Here is a 19,547-nt window from a genome sequence, read left to right on the forward strand (position 1 = left end):
CTCTAGTCTCGAGCCTCTAGCCTGAAGACTCCTGCCTCCTGTCAAGCCTTGTCTCTAGCCTCTAGCCTGAAGACTCCAGCCTCCTGCCCCTGGCCAAGCCTCACCTCAAGTCTCTAGCCTCTAGCCTCAAGCCCGAAGACTCCTGCCTCCTGCCAAGCCTTGCCCCTAGTCTCTGACCTCAAACCTCAAGCCTGAAGACTCCAGCCTCCTGCCTCCTGCCAAGCCTCGCCTCTAGTCTCTAGCCTCAGCCTGAAGACTCCAGCCTCATCCTGCCTGCCAGCCAAGCCTCGTCCTTGCCTAGTTCTGGGGTCCGAGCCAGAGGCAAGACCCAGGTAGTGTGTCCTTGTCTAGTCTCTGGCTGGGAGTCCAAGCCCGGGCTCCTAGCTCTCTTGTCCAGTCCTGTTCCGGGTTCCCAGTTTTCGTGTCCATGTCCTTGCCCTCAACCTGTATCCTAGTCCTGTACATAGTACTTCAGTGTCTGCGTCTTGCACTTGGGTCTGTTCTCAGCCACCTCCTTATGACAGACTCGTGATAAGAAATGTTCCATCAACATTTCTGACAGAAGGAAATCCACCCAGGGACATGTTGACAGCATGCTGAAAGCCTCTGATACAATAAATCTGAAATACAAAAACAATATGGAAACACATAGCAGGCTCAAAAGAATCTGTCAAGAGAGAAACAGAGTTAATATGTCAGGCCGATGATGAGGCTTTTTGTCATTTCCTATTTCATCTCAGACAACATGCTACCAATTTGACTTTCTAATGTGCAGCAGATTGCAATTCTATCCACTTCAATATTTTACTCATCATGTTCTGCAGCTTCTGAGCTGCTCCAGAATTCCAGTTTACTGTAGCTTGGCCGTCATCTGCAAATCTGCCACATTGCATTTTCTTTCTGAATTCACATAATTTTTGCAAACCAGAGACTGCAGTGATAGCAACACCAAGCTCTAGTGTGAAGTGACACAATAGCATAGCAGTTAGTGTAATGCTATACATTTTGGCAGTGATCTGGGTTCAATTCCCTCTGCTGTCTGTAACAAGTTTGTATGTCTCCTCATGACTGTGTGGATTTCCTCTGGGTGCTCTGGTTTCCTCCCACATTCCAAAGATGTATGGGTTAGCAGGTTAATTAGGTGTAATTGGGTGGTGTGGGCTCATAAAGCTGGAAGGGCTTGTTATTGTGCTGTATCTCTAAATAAAATTAAATAAATAAATAAAAATGAACAGGCTTTTGACCTAAAATAACTACAGTTCCTTTCCCTCCACAGATGTTGCTTGACCTTCTGAATTCTTCCACAGATTTTTTTTGCACTGATCTCCATTTCTTCTTTCCATCCTGAACTGGTTCTAATTAGTACATACTGTTATGCTTATCTTGAGTTCTAATCTACTCCATATAGCTTCACATGGCTTTTTGTGAATCTCTTTGGCATTCTCAGTATATCCCAGATTGCCATCTTGTACCCACAATGAAGATTGGTTTTGAAAAGCACAAATCATATTCACTGTTTGTGTGAAAATCTACAGCTAATTATTTAAGTGGTTTTTTTAGTTTGCAGTCATATTTATTTTAGTTGGTATGTGGGATGCGGATGTCTCTGGCCAAGGCAGTACTTAATACTGTCAATAATTGCTCTTCCAAAGTGGTGAGTCACCTATGTGCAGTATGGTAAGAGTGAACAAACCGAGGCTCTTTAAAGCCCAGTATTACTAGAGTCCTGTGTTTTTTTCTCGGAATGTGCCTGAATGACAGTGAAGGAATAGTAATGTATTTGCAAATTAGGTTGGTGGGTGAATTGGAGCAGAACATAGAGGTGATGCCATACCCATATGCATGCTGTCCTTATCATTCTATGAGAAGTAGAAGTAACAGATTTGGGAAGTGTTGTCAAAAAAGTTTTGATGAGTTTCTGCAAAGCCTCTTGTAAATGGCACATACTATTGAATGGTCTCGTTGTTGATAAAATATGTTGATTAGATGTGCAATTTTTATCGCTGCACCACAAGAAATAGAGCATGGAGCATGGAAATCTACAGCACATTGTAAACCCTTCGGCCAATAATGTTGTGCCAGCCATGTAACCTACTCTAGAAACTGCCTAGAATTACCCTACTGCACAGTCCTCTATTTTTCTAAGCTCCATGTAACTATCTAAGAGTCCCTTAAAAGACCCTATTGACACGCACCCACCACTCTCTGTGTGGAAAAACTTACCCCTGACATCCCTTCTGTATCTGCTTCCAAGCACCTTAAAACAATGCCCTCATGTTAGCCATTTCAGCCCTGGGAAATTCTATCTGGGTATATCACAGCTTGGTATGAATACTGCTTTGCCCATTACTGCAAAAGAGTTGTGGACACAGCTCAGCACATCACAGGAACAAACCTTCCTTTCATGAGCTCTGTCTACATTTCTTGCTGCTTCTGTAAAGCTGCCTGCATAAAAACCCACCCACCCCAGACATTCTCTCCTCACCACTCTCCCATTGAATAGAAGATACAAAAGCCTGAAAACACCTACCACTACATTCAAAGACAGCTTTTACCTATTGTTATAAGGCTATTGAATGGTTCCCTAGTATGATAAGATAGAATCTTAACCGCACAATCAATCTTGTTATGATTTTTCATCTTGCTGTCTATCTGCAATGTACTTTCTCTGTAATTGTTACATTTATTCTAAGTTCTGTTATTGTTTTATCTTGCTCTACCCCAATGTGCTGTGTAATGATTTGATCTGCATGAACACTATGCAAGACAAGCATTTCACTGTACCTCTGTACATGTGACATAATAAACCAATGCCAATTCTAATTCCAAGATGGATTTTCAACCTCACAATCTGCTCCATTGTGGCCTTGCCCCTTATTGTCTATCTGTGTAGAGTAATGTAATTGGTGGAAATATACATAATTCAGAGACATCGACATTGAGTTGGGGTTCACTTTGAGAGGTTGTTCTGATGCAATGACATAATCATGTGAAGTACTTTTACCACGCTTTGTGTTCAGTGTTTGGATTGTAATAAATGAGTTGCTATGGTTTTTCTTAAACTTAAAATGCCTCTGCTGTTTTATTTGTGAAAACCTACACCTGCACTGCAATTCCTTAGAAGTGGTTTGCTACTGCCTTCTTCTGGGCAGTGTCTTTACAAGACAGGTGACCCCAGCCATTAGCAATACTCTTCAGAGATTGTCTGCCTGGCATCAGTGGTCGCATAACCAGGACTTGCGATATGTACCAGTTGCTGGTATGACCATCCACCACCTGCTCCCATAGCTTCATGTGACCCTAATTGGGGGGTCTAAGCGAGTGCTACACCTTGCCTAAGGATGACCTGCAGACTAGCGGAGGGAAGCAGCGCCTTACACCTCCTTTGGTAGAGACGTATCTCCACGCCGCCATCTTAACTGCGTCAATATAACTGATGTAATTAAATGATTTGTCTGGGTGGCAGGCAACATGAGGTTTTTACCTCGGTGCATGTGACATTAATAAACCAATTTACTATCTTTACTGATAGTGGGGGTAAGTGGACATATGTTGGTGGATGAGTTGTCAAGCAAGTGGAGTTCATTAACCTTAGATTACCAAAATCACAGGGTAGTTTTGATTCTAACAATTATATGCAATTCTATAGGATAAAAGTGACAGAAGCCCAGTGAGCCCAACCAGTACCTACCAACATACATTCACTGTGATGATGGGCTTGGATGTAGTAGATAGAGTTTAATGTGGAAAATACGCAGTCTTGGTAGAAAAAGGAAAGAAAATGTGTTTTCTGAATAGAAAGGAGCTAAATGGTATTATTTTCAGAAGAGATTTAGGTGATCTTCTACAGAAATTGGAGGGAGAATGTGCAAGGGGACGGTACATTAGATTTTATAGCTGGATAATATTAGATATGTCTTACTGAAAATATATTGCGTCATGGTGAAATCATACCTGCAATATTGAGTTCAGGACAGATATTCAGACTGAGGGGGCCATAATTATGGGAATAACTTTCCTCCCACTCTTTAATTTCTGAATTGAAGCCAGCTAGCTCTCCGTTTTGCGATTTGATCCCTTGTTGCTCATGCTCTTACTTTATTAGTTTATCATGAAGCATCTTAATGATGTCCTTTAATATTCTATATAAATTACATCTTGTGCCTTACTGCTGCCTGCTGTTTCGACTGCCTCTAAGAAACCTGGTTAAGCAAGATGAGAATGAGGGGAGATTTGATAGAGGTATACAAAATTATGAGGGGCGTAATCAGAATCAGGTTTAATATCACCAGCATATGACATAAAATTTATTGGCTTTACGGTAGCAGTACAATGTTATACATAATAATACAAAAAATAAACTGAATTACAGTGAGTGCGTATATATATATGGTATATATGTATATGTGTGTGCTCGTTCGGATAGAGATGGTGCTTGGTACTTGGTGTCGGAGGGCTGATCGAAGGCTCGAGGTTTTCGGACGACTCAGAGTCAGACTGTGGTCGGGCATGGCAGGGAGAGTTTTCTTCCTTCTCCTGTCTGTGTGAGATGTTGGACTTTAGAGAAACTTTGAACTCTTTTACTGTGCCATGGACCGTTCTTCATCAAGTTATGGTATTGTTGCACTGTTGTAACTATATGTTATAATTATGTGGTTTTGTTAGTTTTTTCAGCCTTGGTCTGTCGTATGTTTTGTGATATCACACCGGAGGAATATTGTATCATTTCTTAATGCATGCATTACTAAATGACAATAAAAGAGGACTGCGTGTCCTCATAATCTAATCTAATCTAAATATTAAATATTTAAATTAAATGAGTAGTGCAAAAATAGAAATTAAAAAAGCAGTGAGGGTTCAATGTCCATTCAGAAATCAGATGGCAGAGGGGAAGAAGCTGTTCCTGATTTGCTGAGTGTGTGCCTTCGCGCTTCTGTACCTCCTTCCTGATGGTAGCAATGAGAACAAGGCATATTGGGGATCCTTAATAATGGACACCTCCTTTTTGAGGCATTGCTCCTTGAAGATGTCTTGGCAACTATGGAGATTAATGCTCATGATGGAGTTGACTAAGTTTACTACTCTGCAGCTTACTTCGATCCTGTGCAGTAGCCTTCCCCTCCCCACCCTATTTCAGACAGTGATGCAGCTAGTATAGATAGAATAAATGCAAGCAGGCTTTTTCCACTGAGTTTGGGTGAGACTGAAACTAGAAGTTATAGGATAAGGGTAAAAAGTGAAATGGTTAAGGGGATCTTGAGGGGGAACTTCTTCATTCAGAGGGTAGTGCGCATGTGGATGCATGGGGATGCATATTCGATTTCAGCATTTAAGAGAAATTTGGATAAGAATATGGATGGGAAAGATATGGAGTGCTATGGCCCAAGTGTGGGTCGATGGGACCAGGCAGAATAATAGTTTGGTAGTGACTAGATGGGCTGAAGGGCCTGCCTCTGTGCTATATAACTCTATGACAATAATATTTTCTCTTTTGAAAATTTTCTGTTTAGGAAATATTTTAAATTGTATGCTTTTGAATTTATCATTTCATAGCTCTACATATAAAATGGAGAATTTTGATAATAATTTGCTGTGATGGACCTGTAATAGATTTCCTCCACTTTGTGTTAAAAGGAAGCCAATAAGTAAGTATAAAACCTATGTGGAAATGCACTCGGTCCCCATTGGTTTCATATTCTGCTTCATGTTGCTTCTAGAAATGCCGTGACACTGTTATTACTGTCCTGGTGTTCTTTACTGTCAGCAGTGGCATCTGCTGTCCGCACATTTATATCTCCCCAGTTATCACTAAGTTTTCCTCTGTGTCTATCTTGTAAAGGAAATCAGTTCTGATTATATCACAGTGGTGTCACAGTTTGAAAAGACATTATATTACCTTCTTATCGGTAGAAATGGGATTTGTAGTACAGATTAGACTGACATCTGTGCTTCCCCAATTCTTTACTATCAGACCATTAGCTACAAAGTAGAACTAAAGCAACATTAACCTAAGAAAGCTAATGAATAGCATGTCATTTTGAGTGATGTGATTTAGTGCAATTTTAACAAATTTCATGACATATGCTGCTGATATTAAACTGGATTCTGATTTTGATGTTATTTAATTCCCAGCAGTAAATCAGGTTGTGTTTTATTCTTCCTTGGAATGAATTGCAGTACTTCACTTACAGGCTGTTCTTAGCAACAAAGTCCACTGGTGCAATTGTCCCATAATTTCTCATTGTGACGGCATACAATGCGAATACAGTAGGCTTTGATTGTCGTTGTTGAACACCTCTCACAAACTACTCTCACTGCACCAAACTGATCTGGGCCAAATGGGCGTAGGCTTCTAAATCTACAAGGGGTAAATTGGGAGGCAAACTTTGCTTTCATCAAAGTTGTTAGTGAAGTTTACACTTCTTGAAATATAGGCACTCATGATAGTTAAACTGAATGATTAAATGACAACTTATAGACATACTGTGAATGCTTAAAATACTTATGTAATGATTTTACAGGTGCTACTCTTTATCCAAGGGTGACCTGCTGGCTAGCTAGTGGAGGGAAGATATGCTTTACACTTCCTTTGATAGAGATATATCTTCACTCCATTAACCACATGTTTATGCTAAGTGCAAAATTAGGCAATAAAAATTAATATAGTGACCAGGTTTAAGTGAACTAACTTCAAGATTACAGTAAAATGTCTCTTGGCTGATTAACTCCATCTGTTGAATTTTGTGAGTATTGCAGTGAAATTAATTTCAAAATCCAAATATAGCCTCTGACTTTAGACTTTTCCCGAGCTTTGCTTTTGTGGGACAGTAATATTCTTGGAAGAAACTCCAAGTAATCACAAAACATTCAATAGACAATAGCCAATACGTGCAGGAGTAGGCCATTCAGCCCTTTGAGCCAGCACCACCATTCACTGTGATCATGGCTGATCATCCACTATCAGTATCCAGTTTCTGCCTTATCCCCATAACCTTTGATTCCACTATCTGTAAGAGCTCTATCCATCACTTTTTTGAAAGCATCCAGAGACTTGGCCTCCACAGCCTTCTGGGGCAGAGCATTCCATATATCCACCACTCTCTGGGTGAAAAAGTTTTTCCTCAACTCCGTTCTAAATGGCCTACCCCTAATTCTTAAATGGTGGCCTCTGATTCTAGACTCACCCATCAGCGGGAACATGCTTCCTGCCTGCAGCGTGTCCAATTCCTTAATAATCTTATATGTTTCAATAAGGTCTCCTCTCAGCTTTCTAAATTCCAGAGTATACAAGCCCAGTCGCTCCAATCTTTCGACATATGACCGTCCTGCCATCCCGGGAATTAACCTTGTGAACCTACGCTGCATTCCCTCAATAGCAAGAATGTCCTTCCTCAAATTTGGAGACCAAAACTGCACACAGTACTCCAGGTGTGGTCTCACCAGGGCCCTGTACAGCTGCAGAAGGACCTCTTTGCTCTTATACTCAATTCCCCTTGTTATGAAGGCCAGCATGCTGTTAACTTTCTTCACTGCCTGCTGTACTTGCATGCTTGCTTTCAGTGACTGATGTACAAGAACACCTAGATCTCGTTGTGCTTCCCCTTTTCCAAACTTGACTCCATTTAGGTAATAATCTGCCTTCTCGTTCTTACCACCAAAGTTCTAACCTCACATTTATCCACATTAAACTGCATCTGCCGTGCATCTGCCCACTCACCCAGCCTGTCCAAGTCACCCTGCATTCTCATAACATCCTCCTCACATTTCACACTGCCACCCAGCTTTGTGTCATCAGCAAATTTACTAATGTTACTTTTAATTCCCTCATCTAAATCATTAATATGTATTGTAAACAGCTGCAGTCCCAGCACTGAACCCTGCGGTACCCCACTGGTCACCGCCTACCATTCCGAAAGGTACCTGTTAATCGCTACTCTTTGTTTTCTGTCAGCCAGCCAATTTTCAATCCTTCAGTACTCTGCCCCCAATACCATGTGCCCTAATTTTGCCCACTAATCTCCTATCTGGGACTTTATCAAAGGCCTTCTGAAAGTCCAGGTACACTACATCCACTGGCTCTCCGTTGTCCATTTTCATAGTTACATCCTCAAAAAATTCCAGAAGATTAGTCAAACACAATTTCCCCTTCATAAATCCATGCTGACTCAGACCAATCCTGTTACTACTATCCAGATGTGTCGTAATTTCATCTTTTGTAATTGACTCCAGCATCTTTCCCACCACCGAAGTCAGGCTAACCGGTCTATAATTCCCTGTTTTCTCTCTTCCTCCCTTCTTGAAGAGAGGGACAACATTAGGAACTAATCCTGAATCTATAGAACATTGGAAAATGATTACCAATGTGTCCATGATTTCTAAAGCCACCTCCTTAAGTACCCTGGGATGCAGACCATCAGGTCCCAAGGACTTATCAGCCTTCAGACCCAACAGCCTATCCAACACCATTTCCTGCCTAATATAAATTTCCTTCAATTCATCCATTACCCTAGGTCCTTTGGCCACTATTACATATGGGAGATTGTTTGTATCTTCCCTAGTGAAGACAGATTCAAAGTACCTGTTCAACTCGTCAGCCATTTCCTTGTTCCCCATAATAAATTCACCCGCTTCTGTCTTCAAGGGCCCAATTTTGGTCTTAACTATTTTTTCCCTTTTCACATACCTAAAGTAGCTTTTACTATCCTCCTTTATATTCTTGGCTAATTTACCTTTGTACCTCATTTTTTCTCCACGTATTGCCTTCTTAGTTACCTTCTGTTGCTCTTTAAAAGTTTCCAAATCCTCCGGCTTCCCACGCATCGTTGCTTTGTTATACTTCTTCTCTTTTATTTTTATACTGTCCATTACTTCCCTTGTCAGCCATGGCCTCCCCTTACTCCCGTGAGGATCTTTCTTCCTCTTTGGAACGAACTGATCCTGCACCTTCTGCATTATTCCCAGAAACACTTGCCATTGCTGTTCCACTGTCATCTCTGCTAGGGTATTGTTCCATTGAACTTTGGCCAGCTCCTCCCTCATAGCACTATAGTTCCCTTTGTTCAACTGTAATACTGACAGTTCCGAGTTTCCCTTCTCCCTCTCAAGTTGTAGATTAAAACTTATCATATTATGGTCACTACCTCCTAATGGCTCCTTTATCTCGAGGTCCCTGATCAAATCCGGTTCATTTCAGAAGCATCTTTATTAACTGAATATCATTCTGTATGTGTGTGCAGCTATTTAATATTATTAGAGACATAGACAGATGATTACACCAAAACAATTTTAAATCTGAACATATGACTGAATTTATATGGAATATGATGAATTTTAATGAATGGTTTTCATGGATTCTTGTTTCAACCATTGGAAATTTTCCAGGTCTCAAGAAATATGGCAGTTTTGAAATGATCAGAATCAGAATTAGAATCAAAATCAGAATCAGGTTTAATATCACTGGTATATGTCATGAAATTTGTTGATATGCAGTTGCAGTACTTTGCAATACATAATAATAAAAACTGTAAGTCACAGTAAATAAGTATATATAATGATAGAATTTCAGGTAAAGGAAAAAGGAAGATTACTTCTCTCCCATTGTCTTCCTCTTAATTCTGAAATGAGACTTAGGAAGTTTAAGTACTGTGTGTGACAGCTTCACCACATCTGTAATCATATACAAAGCACTAGTGTCCTTGGAGACACTTCGTTTCTTCAGAAGCTCCAGAGAATACTGCTCGAGTTACTGGAGCAATATCAGATAGATCCTGGAAAACTGGTGCTAAGATGCCGACCAACATCCCTCTGGGGTTTTCAAAATGTTTGTTCAATTGTTCCATTGATCAGGGTCAGGTGCCATTGTTGTCACTGATTAAATAGACTCTGGAAACTCGCAGTCATTCCTCAATCACACTTTATTTACTTGTGCAAAAGTAGAAGTCTGAATAGCACAGAGAAATGCCAATTTTGTACAGAATTGGTTAATTGGATATAATTATCGACCAATTGGTAACCTTGTGTATATTCAAATTTCTTATTTGCATGATCAAACACCAATCACACTACAACAATATAAGTATTAATAACTAATATAATCTACTTATTAAAAGCCAATAATACTTCAGTATGAAAGAAAGTCGCTCTAAAATCCTTCATTTTTATCCTTGTCTTGGTATGCCAAATAGCTCTGGTTCCCTTCTGTGCAAAGGGAAGCTACTCTCTTCAAAGACCTTTCCTCAAAGGCCTCATTTGCCTGGGTAGACAGCACACTATCTGTAACCTGGACATTGTCTTAACCGTTGCCTTGCTGTAACTTCTACACGACGTGTGTTCAAGTGTTCCTTACAATACAGAAGTCAAAGAACATGTAAGTTTATGTTCAGTCACTATTGAGACACAGGGAGATGAAGTGAGGGTGAAGGGATGTAATAGTGGCCTGAAATAGAAGAGATCATGTAGTATAGTTGGGCTGGATAGATCACAGAAATAGATAATTGACAAAGCTAGAGATCAGTTTGAAAAGGTAGATGAGAATTTGTATCTGGTGGTATTGCCTGACCAAGAGTCTGCATCTGATATTGGGCAAGAAGTCAGGCAAGTGATGGATCAATACAATGGTGCATTTTGGATCCAAACAACAGTATCTGAATGTGTGATTTATCGAAAGTACAAAGTATGAGACAGCAGGAAGATGTGTTTTCCTGGAACAATTGCCTACAAATGTGGCTGAATGGCTTGAACTTTTCTTGGTCTAATGCCACTGAAAGATTCTTCTTAACTGTAGGTTCACATCCTTCCCTAACAATGGGGAAATTACATCAGGGCCAGAAACTCAATCTTCTCCTTTTCCACTTTTGTGGTGTTGCTTTCTAATGGGTTTGCTTTAACACACTCCCAGCCTGACAACAGAAACCAGCCTCCAACCAGCAGACCATACTACAGTTAGCAGAGAATACCACAGTTCCACTCTGCATTAAGTGTGTGGCTTTTGCCAGTAAATGTTTCCAGTGGTGAAGGATATTGATCTATTGCTTGCATGAAGCTGTGAATAAACAAGCTCTGGTCCAAACCACTGAAAACAAACGCAGCTAATTTTTCTTCAACATAATAACCGCTTTTGGCTCCTTCTGCTCTTACAAACATACCGTTTTAAGTATTAGACATGGGAGTAAACCATTCAAACCTGTTCCATCCTTTATTAAGCTCACGGTAAGTAAGAGCTTAATCTGGGCTCTTTCTCAATAAATAAATAAAATAAATTTCTCAAACACAAGGAATTCTGCAGATGCTGGAAATTCAAGCAACACACATCAAAGTTGCTGATGAACGCAGCAGGCCAGGCAGCATCTCTAGGAAGAAGTACAGTCAACGTTTCAGGCCGAGACCCTTCGTCAGGACTAACTGAAGGAAGAGTTAGTAAGAGATTTGAAAGTGGGAGGGGGAGGGGGAGATCCAAAATGATAGGAGAAGACAGGAGGGGGAGGGATGGAGCCAAGAGCTGGACAGGTGATTGGCAAAAGGGATATGAGAGGATTATATTTCTATAGCATTATCTCTATAGGAATAATATATTTCTATAGGAAATTTCTATAGCATTAACAGCTTTTAATTTTTAATTCTTTCAAGTATTGTCTATTGAGCATGAATAGCAGTCCAGCTCTTTAGTGGCTTGTTATTGTCTTATGTATCAAGATACAGTGATAAACATTGTTTTGCAATGATCATTCCAATGAAAAGTTTATCAAGCTAGTACAAAGGGAAATACAAAATCAGAATGCAAAATGTAGTGTTACATTTACTGAGAACATACAATGCAGATAGATAAATAGGATCCAGGAGCCACAATGAGATAGAGAGATCAATTCAATTCAATTTAAGTTTAATTGTCATTCAACCATGCATGAATACAGCCAAATGAGACAGCGTTACTCCAGGACCAAGGTACAAAACACACTACCAATAGTCATACGCAGCACAAAGCACACTCAGCACATACAAGATAGCAAGCATATGTAAGACATCAAGAATTCAGCTTTACCATACAGGGCTGTATTTGAAAATTTCCAGGGGAATAGCACTTTCTTCTCTGTATACGTCTGGTTATCTATTAAATATACTAACATTTATCAAAAATAATTGTATTTACTCAATGTGCAGATGTGTTATATTCAGTTGGAATCATGCAGCTTAACACTCCACAGTTGTAACAAAAATTCTTTTTCTTACCTATAATTCACTGTGCTGCTGCTGCTGCAAAAAGCTAATTTTTGTGACATTTGTACCCTGGGTATGTATGCCTATGACAATATACTTGAATCTGACCTTGAACTTGAAAGTTTGAGGAACATAGTGTGTATTGTCCGACCAAAACAATTTGATTCTGCATATCAGTCTCACACTGACCCATCAGGATTATAGCTATGCCATTGTCTCAGTAAGGGTTCCACTGAAATGCTTGTGATTCCAAGTTAGAAGTCATGTAATTAGGAATTGAAAGAGTGGGAAAGGGGCTTGTTTTGCTGCTTTTGATCTGTTTTGTTGTTGTTATCATTGCTGCTGTTTGTGTTGTTCTGCAGAACATTGTTGGCATGCTGTGTTGGTGCTGGAATGTGTGGGGACACTTGTGGCCTGTCCCGAGCACATCCTTGGCTGTGTTGGTTGTTCATGCAGATGGTCCATTTTACTGTATGCTTTGATGTACGTGATAAATAAATCTGAATCTGACCTGAGTGTACTTCGATTGCTCAGGAGGTGAATTACTTTGTTGTACATGAAGAGTCAAACCTCAGTCCTGCTTTTTTGTACTCACCTTATCCATGAATGTTTTCAAACAGCATGAGAAGTTTATAAGGAGATAGTTCACCATTATAACTATGGTACACCACTTATACAAATTCTACAGATTGTTCACAAATCCATTCTCCTTTCTGGCTCCCCTCTTCCCTTTTCCCTCTGGTGCCCCTCCTGCTTCACTTTCTTCCATGGTCCACTCTCCTCTCCTATCAGATTCCTTCTTCTTCAGCCCACTATCTTTTTCACCTACCATCTTGCACCCTCTCACTTCATCCTACCCCCTCCCCTACCCACCTTCCTTTCCCCTCACTAGGTTTCACCTATCACCTTCCAGCTTGTACTCCATCTTCTTACTCTGGCTTCTGCTCCCTTCCTTTACAAGCCTGACACAGGGTTTCGGTCTGAAAAGTTGACGATTTATTCGCCTCCATTGATATTGTGTGACTTGCTGAGTATATTGTGCAACTCAAAACTGATGAGAATGTTTGTTGTAAATTTGAGTAATCTTGTTTATATGTTGGTTGATTAAGCATTCTTGTTCTTTAAGTAATTTATTACGGGTTATATATACAAATACATGAATTGCATATATCCTAACGCTACCATGTGATACGTGCTTAAAGTGAACCAGAATTTAGACTTACATTTTGGACTCCTGTGTCTTTGTTTAAATTAGTTTAATGTTTTGAAGTTACAAAACATAATGTTATTTACTCGAGGATTCAGAATGCATAAAATGTATGCATTTCTGTAGACACTTCTGAAATGTAATTTTCTCTGCTGGTTAAATACATGGTTATAGATTGGATTCAATGAAGGAGTGAGTATCTATCAGCATCTTAATGTTTGAAGCTTCTCCACAGAAATGGTCTATTCCTGTTCTTGTATTTCTGTCACCTCCACATCTTACTTCTTGGGGAACAGTGAGTCTGTCCTCAAGATTCAAAGGTCATGCTTTTTTAATGTTATTTCAAGTACACATGTGTAAAGGAGAACAAAATAATTGTTACTCTGGATCCAATGCAGTACAAAAAACACAGATCATAATAATAAAAAAAACATAAATATAAATACATAAACTAGCTTATATACATAGATTATGTGTACATACAGCGACACAAGGTACAGGAGTGTGTGTACATAAGATGACTCTGATAGTGAGTGATAAAGTAGTGGTGGTGGAGTAGGTTAGTGGGTGACGGTATTGATCAGCCTTATTGCTTGGGGAAATTGACTGTTTTTGAGCCTGATGGTCCTGGTGTGGATGCTACATAGCCACCTCCCTGCTGGAAATGAGACAAGTAGTCCATAGGCAGGGTGGGTGTGATCCCTTATGATAGTGCTGGCCATTTTCTGTATAATCCTTGATGGCGGGAAGGCTGGTGCTGGTGATGTGTTTGTCAGCTTTGAGTGGATGTTGTAGAGCCTTCCTGTTGACTGCAGTGCAGTTTCCATACCGTACACTGATGCAGCACGTTAGGATGCTCCGTAATGTGCATCTGTAGAAATTCGTGAGTATTGGTGTGCATAGTCCAGCTCTTTTCAGCTCGCTCAGAAAGTAGAAGTGCTGGTGAACTTTCTTGATTGTGTAGGACGTGTTCTGGGACAATGACAGTTTGTGTAAGATGTGCACTCCCAGGAGTTTGAAACTGCTTACAGTTTTCACTGTTGTGCTGCTGATGAAAAGAGGTTGTGAATGGTGCGAGTTCTCCTGAAGTCGATAACCATCTCCTTTGTCTTGTTGACACTGAGGAAAAGGTTATTTGCTTCTGGATCCCCTCCCATTCTGTATATGTGGCATGAAAAGATCCTGTCTTAGATTTTCAACAATGGATTTTGACAGTTGGTTCATTAAAACAATATTGCAAGCAAGCACAGCTTCAAGTAGACTAGAAACAAAAATCAGATGAAGTGTTGGTATGTCAGTCGTCAACCAAGCAGTGAACAGTGATTATGTGGTAAAGTTCAGTGGCACTGGCAAATGTTACTTTGATAAAAACAGTCAATATCCTCAAAATGCTTTTCATATCTTTTGTTAGCTTGGCAACGTTATGTATTAATCATTTCTGGTATACAGCCTTTCTTAACACTACTGCAGGTTTGAAAACCGGTTTCAAGATGCAGGAAACAGCACTTCCAATGTTAGCAACTGTCTGTGTTCGTGTCAGAATCAGAAACACATTTATTATCACAGACTTAGATAATGTGAAATTTGTTGTTTTGCAGCAGCAGTACAGTGCATCAGACATAAAATTACTATAATTACAAAAAAGAATAATGAGGAAATGTTTATTGGTTCTTGGACCATATAGAAATCTGATGGGGGAGGGGAAGAAGCTGTTCCTAAATTGTCGAGTGTGAGTCTTCAAGTCCTTGTATTTCCTCAAAGTAACGAGAACAGGGCATGTCCTGTTTGGTGAGGTTCCTTAATGATGGATACCACCTTCTTGATGGTGCGGAGGGTTGTGCCTGTAATGGAGCTGGCTGAGCGTTCAACCCTCTGCAACTTTTTTGATCCTGTGCATTGGAGGCTCCATGCCAGACTCTCTACTGTACAACTATAGAAATTTGCAAGAACCTCAGAGTACCAAATCTCCACAAACTCCAAACAAATTAGAGCTGCTGGTGTGCTCCTTCATGATGGCCTTGAGTGTTGAGCTCAAGATTGATCCCCTGAGATGATGACACCCAGGAGCTTGTGGCTGCTTACCCTTTCCACACTGATCCCTCAATGTGTACTGGTGTGTGTTCTCCTGACTTCCTCTTACTAAAGTCCACAGTTACTTCCTTGGTCCTGCTGATGCTGAGTGCAGCACCACCCAACTAGATGATCAGTCTTGTTTCTGTAAGCCTCTTCATCTTTACCTGAGATTCTACTAATTTGCCACACGGTCATGAGTGTATGATTCCAGTTTAAGACGGCACTTCTGAAGGCAAGCGACAGGCATGAAATTCAACTGAAAACATTATTAATGATCTTTTCTAAAGTAAATTGTGGTAAACTATCAGTGCAAAACAATGAAGAGGCGAGCGAAGGTAAAGCTGATTGGAGGGATGAAGTGTGCCGGTGCATTGCAAAATCAAAGCATAAGGTATTTGAGACAGGGTCACAGATGGAGTTGGAGTGAGTGATTCAGAGGAGGAGGAGTTTCAACTAACCTGGGGATGAGGTTATGTCGCTCTAAGCGAATTGCTCAGGTGGGGCCTGGGTCCTGATGCAAGGCGTGCTCTGCTGTTTAGCCAATTTAAACTCTAACCCAGAAAGGCTGGAAGTACAAGGTGTTGGGACTGGATGTAAGGCTCGGGCCGATTTTGCTCACTCTCATGCGATGTTCTCTCCATGGTGCTGAGGCTGTGAGACGGCCCCAGCTGCTGTGCTTTGTGTTTGTGAGGTTCGCAGCAATTTGCCCCACTAATATGATGAACTGAGACTGAGCCTCAGGGCCTGTTCTGGGGATTCAGATCAAAGGACTCAATTTGCTTCGGAATGTTGCTGCTCACTTCTGTTGTTTGCATGATTTGTGCTTTTTCTCTTTCTCTGTGCATTGGCTGTTGGTCTTTTTAAAATTTGGTTCTTTTGGGTTTCTTGTTTTGTGGCTGCCTGTAAGAAGACAAATCCGAATGTAGTTTGAATCTTTGAATCTTTAGAGGGAGTAGAACAGAGAGCTTTGCACGTGTCTTTGAGGTGATCCTGTGTTGATAGATGGCAACAAAGAGATATTATTGCCTATCCTCTGTGTAGTTCATCTGTCTGTTATAATAAAAACATTATCCAACAGTAATATACACATTTAACTGTTTCTCCATTCATAGTGACTACACTAATTGATTTAGTACTTCTTATCCATCACAGAACTGTGGTTGGTAAACATAGGTGAATATTTTTGGCTAAGGATTTGGGCCTACTGCAATCTCTAAAACACACATAATAATAGTTGTGCATGTCTTTTGGGGTAATTTGTCCCACTTTCAGTGGTAACTCTGCCCACTGGGAAACTGAAATGGGCACTCTCCCAACAGTGATTCTCTTCAGTATCATCCTCAATGTTAACTACTCACATGAAGGCATTAATTTCTTCATTAACAACGTGCAAAAACATTCAGTCTGCCACCTTCCCATTCACATATTAGAAACTGTAATGTATTCAATATTTCAGTAATATTTGAATAATTTATTGCTTAATTAAGTATTCTTTGTTTGCATAATTTATTATTGTTTATACAGGTATGTAAGTACGTGAATGGCATATATCATCATGTCACCATGTCATATGAAAGTGCCTCAATAACGAAAAACTAAGTAGAAAAAGCATGTCCTGGCTTCTGTGTTTTTCTTTCAATTAGATTCGGAAGTTACAAAACAGTGACATCGAGGAAGTTTTAAAATGAACCCAAGATGTCTATCTATCTGTTGAAATACAGCCTGTTTTTGTTTAGAAGGGTAGAGAGACATTTGAGTGAAAGAAGTGCAGGGCATTTCGTTCCAGAAGGGGAGCAAGAGTTTTCAGTTTAAAAAAAAAGGCAGTAAATGGACAAAATGAACAAGCAACAAGTATGACAATGGTTCAGAAACTCTTTATCTCATGTTCTCAATATTTTTGTTTATTTATTTATTATTATTGTTTCTTCTTCTTCTTCTATTTGCACAATTTGCTGTCTTCTGAACTTGGTTGAAAGCCCTAATTGGTGTCTTTCATTGATTCTATTATAGTTATTATTCTATCGATTTGTTGAGTATACCCGTAAGAAAATGAATCTCGGGGTTGTATATGGTGACTTATATACTGTATGTACTTTGACAATAAAACTTACTTGAACTTGAGCCAAAATGGCTGGTGACATCGGAAAGATAGATGTGTTTGATTGCACAATGGATTACTGGATGATGTATACTGAATGAACTGAGAAGTGTTTTGAAGCAAATAGAAACGAGTGCCAGCATAGCTGAGTGCAATAGGTAGAAAAACATACAGTATGCTTAGAAGTTTATCTGCTCCAACCAAACTGGCCAAAATGAGTGTCACTGATATCATGAATGTAGTGCAGGAATATTTAGAACTGAAACCATTGTTGATTGCAGAACACAATTATGCCCATTGCACTCCTCTTGATGTATTGTCCCTAATGCAAATTGAAAATCTTCCTATAAAGGAAGAGATGATCCAAACAGAAATCAGAAAAGACCCCAACTGTCTCAGTTCTACATTGCAATATAAAATGTCCAGAATGTGCAGTATAAATTCCAGTTCCCCCATTTTTACCAGTGCGGGGATGAGCTTGACCTTCACAAGGTTTGCCTTACATGGGGATTGAGAGTTTTACAATCCAAGCTGAAAGCTAAAGTATTGGATGAGCTACATGTCAGTCATCTAGGCATAGTCAAAATGAAAGCTTTGTCTGATGGCCTGGGATAGATCAACAGATCAAGCAACTTGCCATTCACTGCTGAGGATGCCAACATGTCCAGAAGATGCCAAGAGCAGGACCTTCCATCCCTGGGAATGGCCTGCTCTGCCCTGACAGATGATTCATGTTGCCAGACCATTCATGGGCACAGATTTCTTGGTAGTAGTGGATGCAGCTACAAGGTGGCCAGAAGAGTTCCCAAAAGCCTCACTACAGCCTCACACACTGTTGATGTGCTGCGAAGCCTCTTCTCAACCACTGGTGGTCCAGAACACTTAGTCAGTGACAATGGACCTCAGTTTGTTGTGGAACAGTTTCAACCATTCCTGAAAATAAATGGAATAAAACATATTACATCTGCACTGTACCATCCAGCTACAAATGGCTTGGCCAGAATCTAAAGAATGCACTCCGAGCAATGTCAGCAGGACACACCACACTGAGTCAGTAGGTTGCCAAATTTCTCCTTGCATGTTGCAATGCAGCACACTTCACAACCAACAACTCACCACCTATGCTGTTCCTGGGTCGTCCCTTGTGCTCACACTTGGATCTCCTCAAAACCCAATCTCAGAAGGAGTATGCAGGACAAACAGCCGAGACAAATTGAGGGCTCTTTAAGCAAGGAGGTTCATGGTTTCACTCCTAGACAAGCAGTCCTGGTGAAGGAACACAAAGATGATAAAAAGTAGGTACTTGGAAAGATTAAGGACAGAAATGGACCACCCTCCTACATAGTGGAGATGGCATTTGATGTCATATGGAGACAACATATTGATCAGTTGAGAAGGCCAGAGTCAATTGTTAGAGAAGAAAGCTGTTCAGAGCTGTCAGAACGCCTTCCTGCAATCCCAGTGTCAACTCCTGCAACCACCACAGATGAGGCCCCAGAACCTGAGATTGTTTTGTGGCTGCAAGTCTCACCTGCCAACGGAGTGATATCCCTCGTCAGGAAAGAAATTATCCCACAAGAGTAAGAAATCCACCACAGCATTTAAATCTTCAGATCTGAATGGGACAAAATGAAAGCTTGCTATGCTGTGGATTTCTATATAATAGTTGCATTATATAGTATACTCTGTATGTGTATGTACTATGTATATACTGTATACATTGACTGCAGACCAATATATTAATACATTACATATGTAAATTGAGATGCATTGATGCATTCTATGTTAAGCTGGAGTTTATAGCTAAGCAGGGAAGAATGAAGTGTATTAAATTTTTCAATAATGTTTGAGTGATTTTGTAAATGTATTGTTTGATTAAGCATTCTTTGTTTACAAAATCTATTTTGGGTTATATATAAGAAGTACGTGAATGGCATAAGTAATCATGCAACAATG

This window comes from Mobula birostris, chromosome 14, assembly GCF_030028105.1.
Source record: "Mobula birostris isolate sMobBir1 chromosome 14, sMobBir1.hap1, whole genome shotgun sequence".
Taxonomy (NCBI): Eukaryota; Metazoa; Chordata; class Chondrichthyes; order Myliobatiformes; family Myliobatidae; genus Mobula; species Mobula birostris.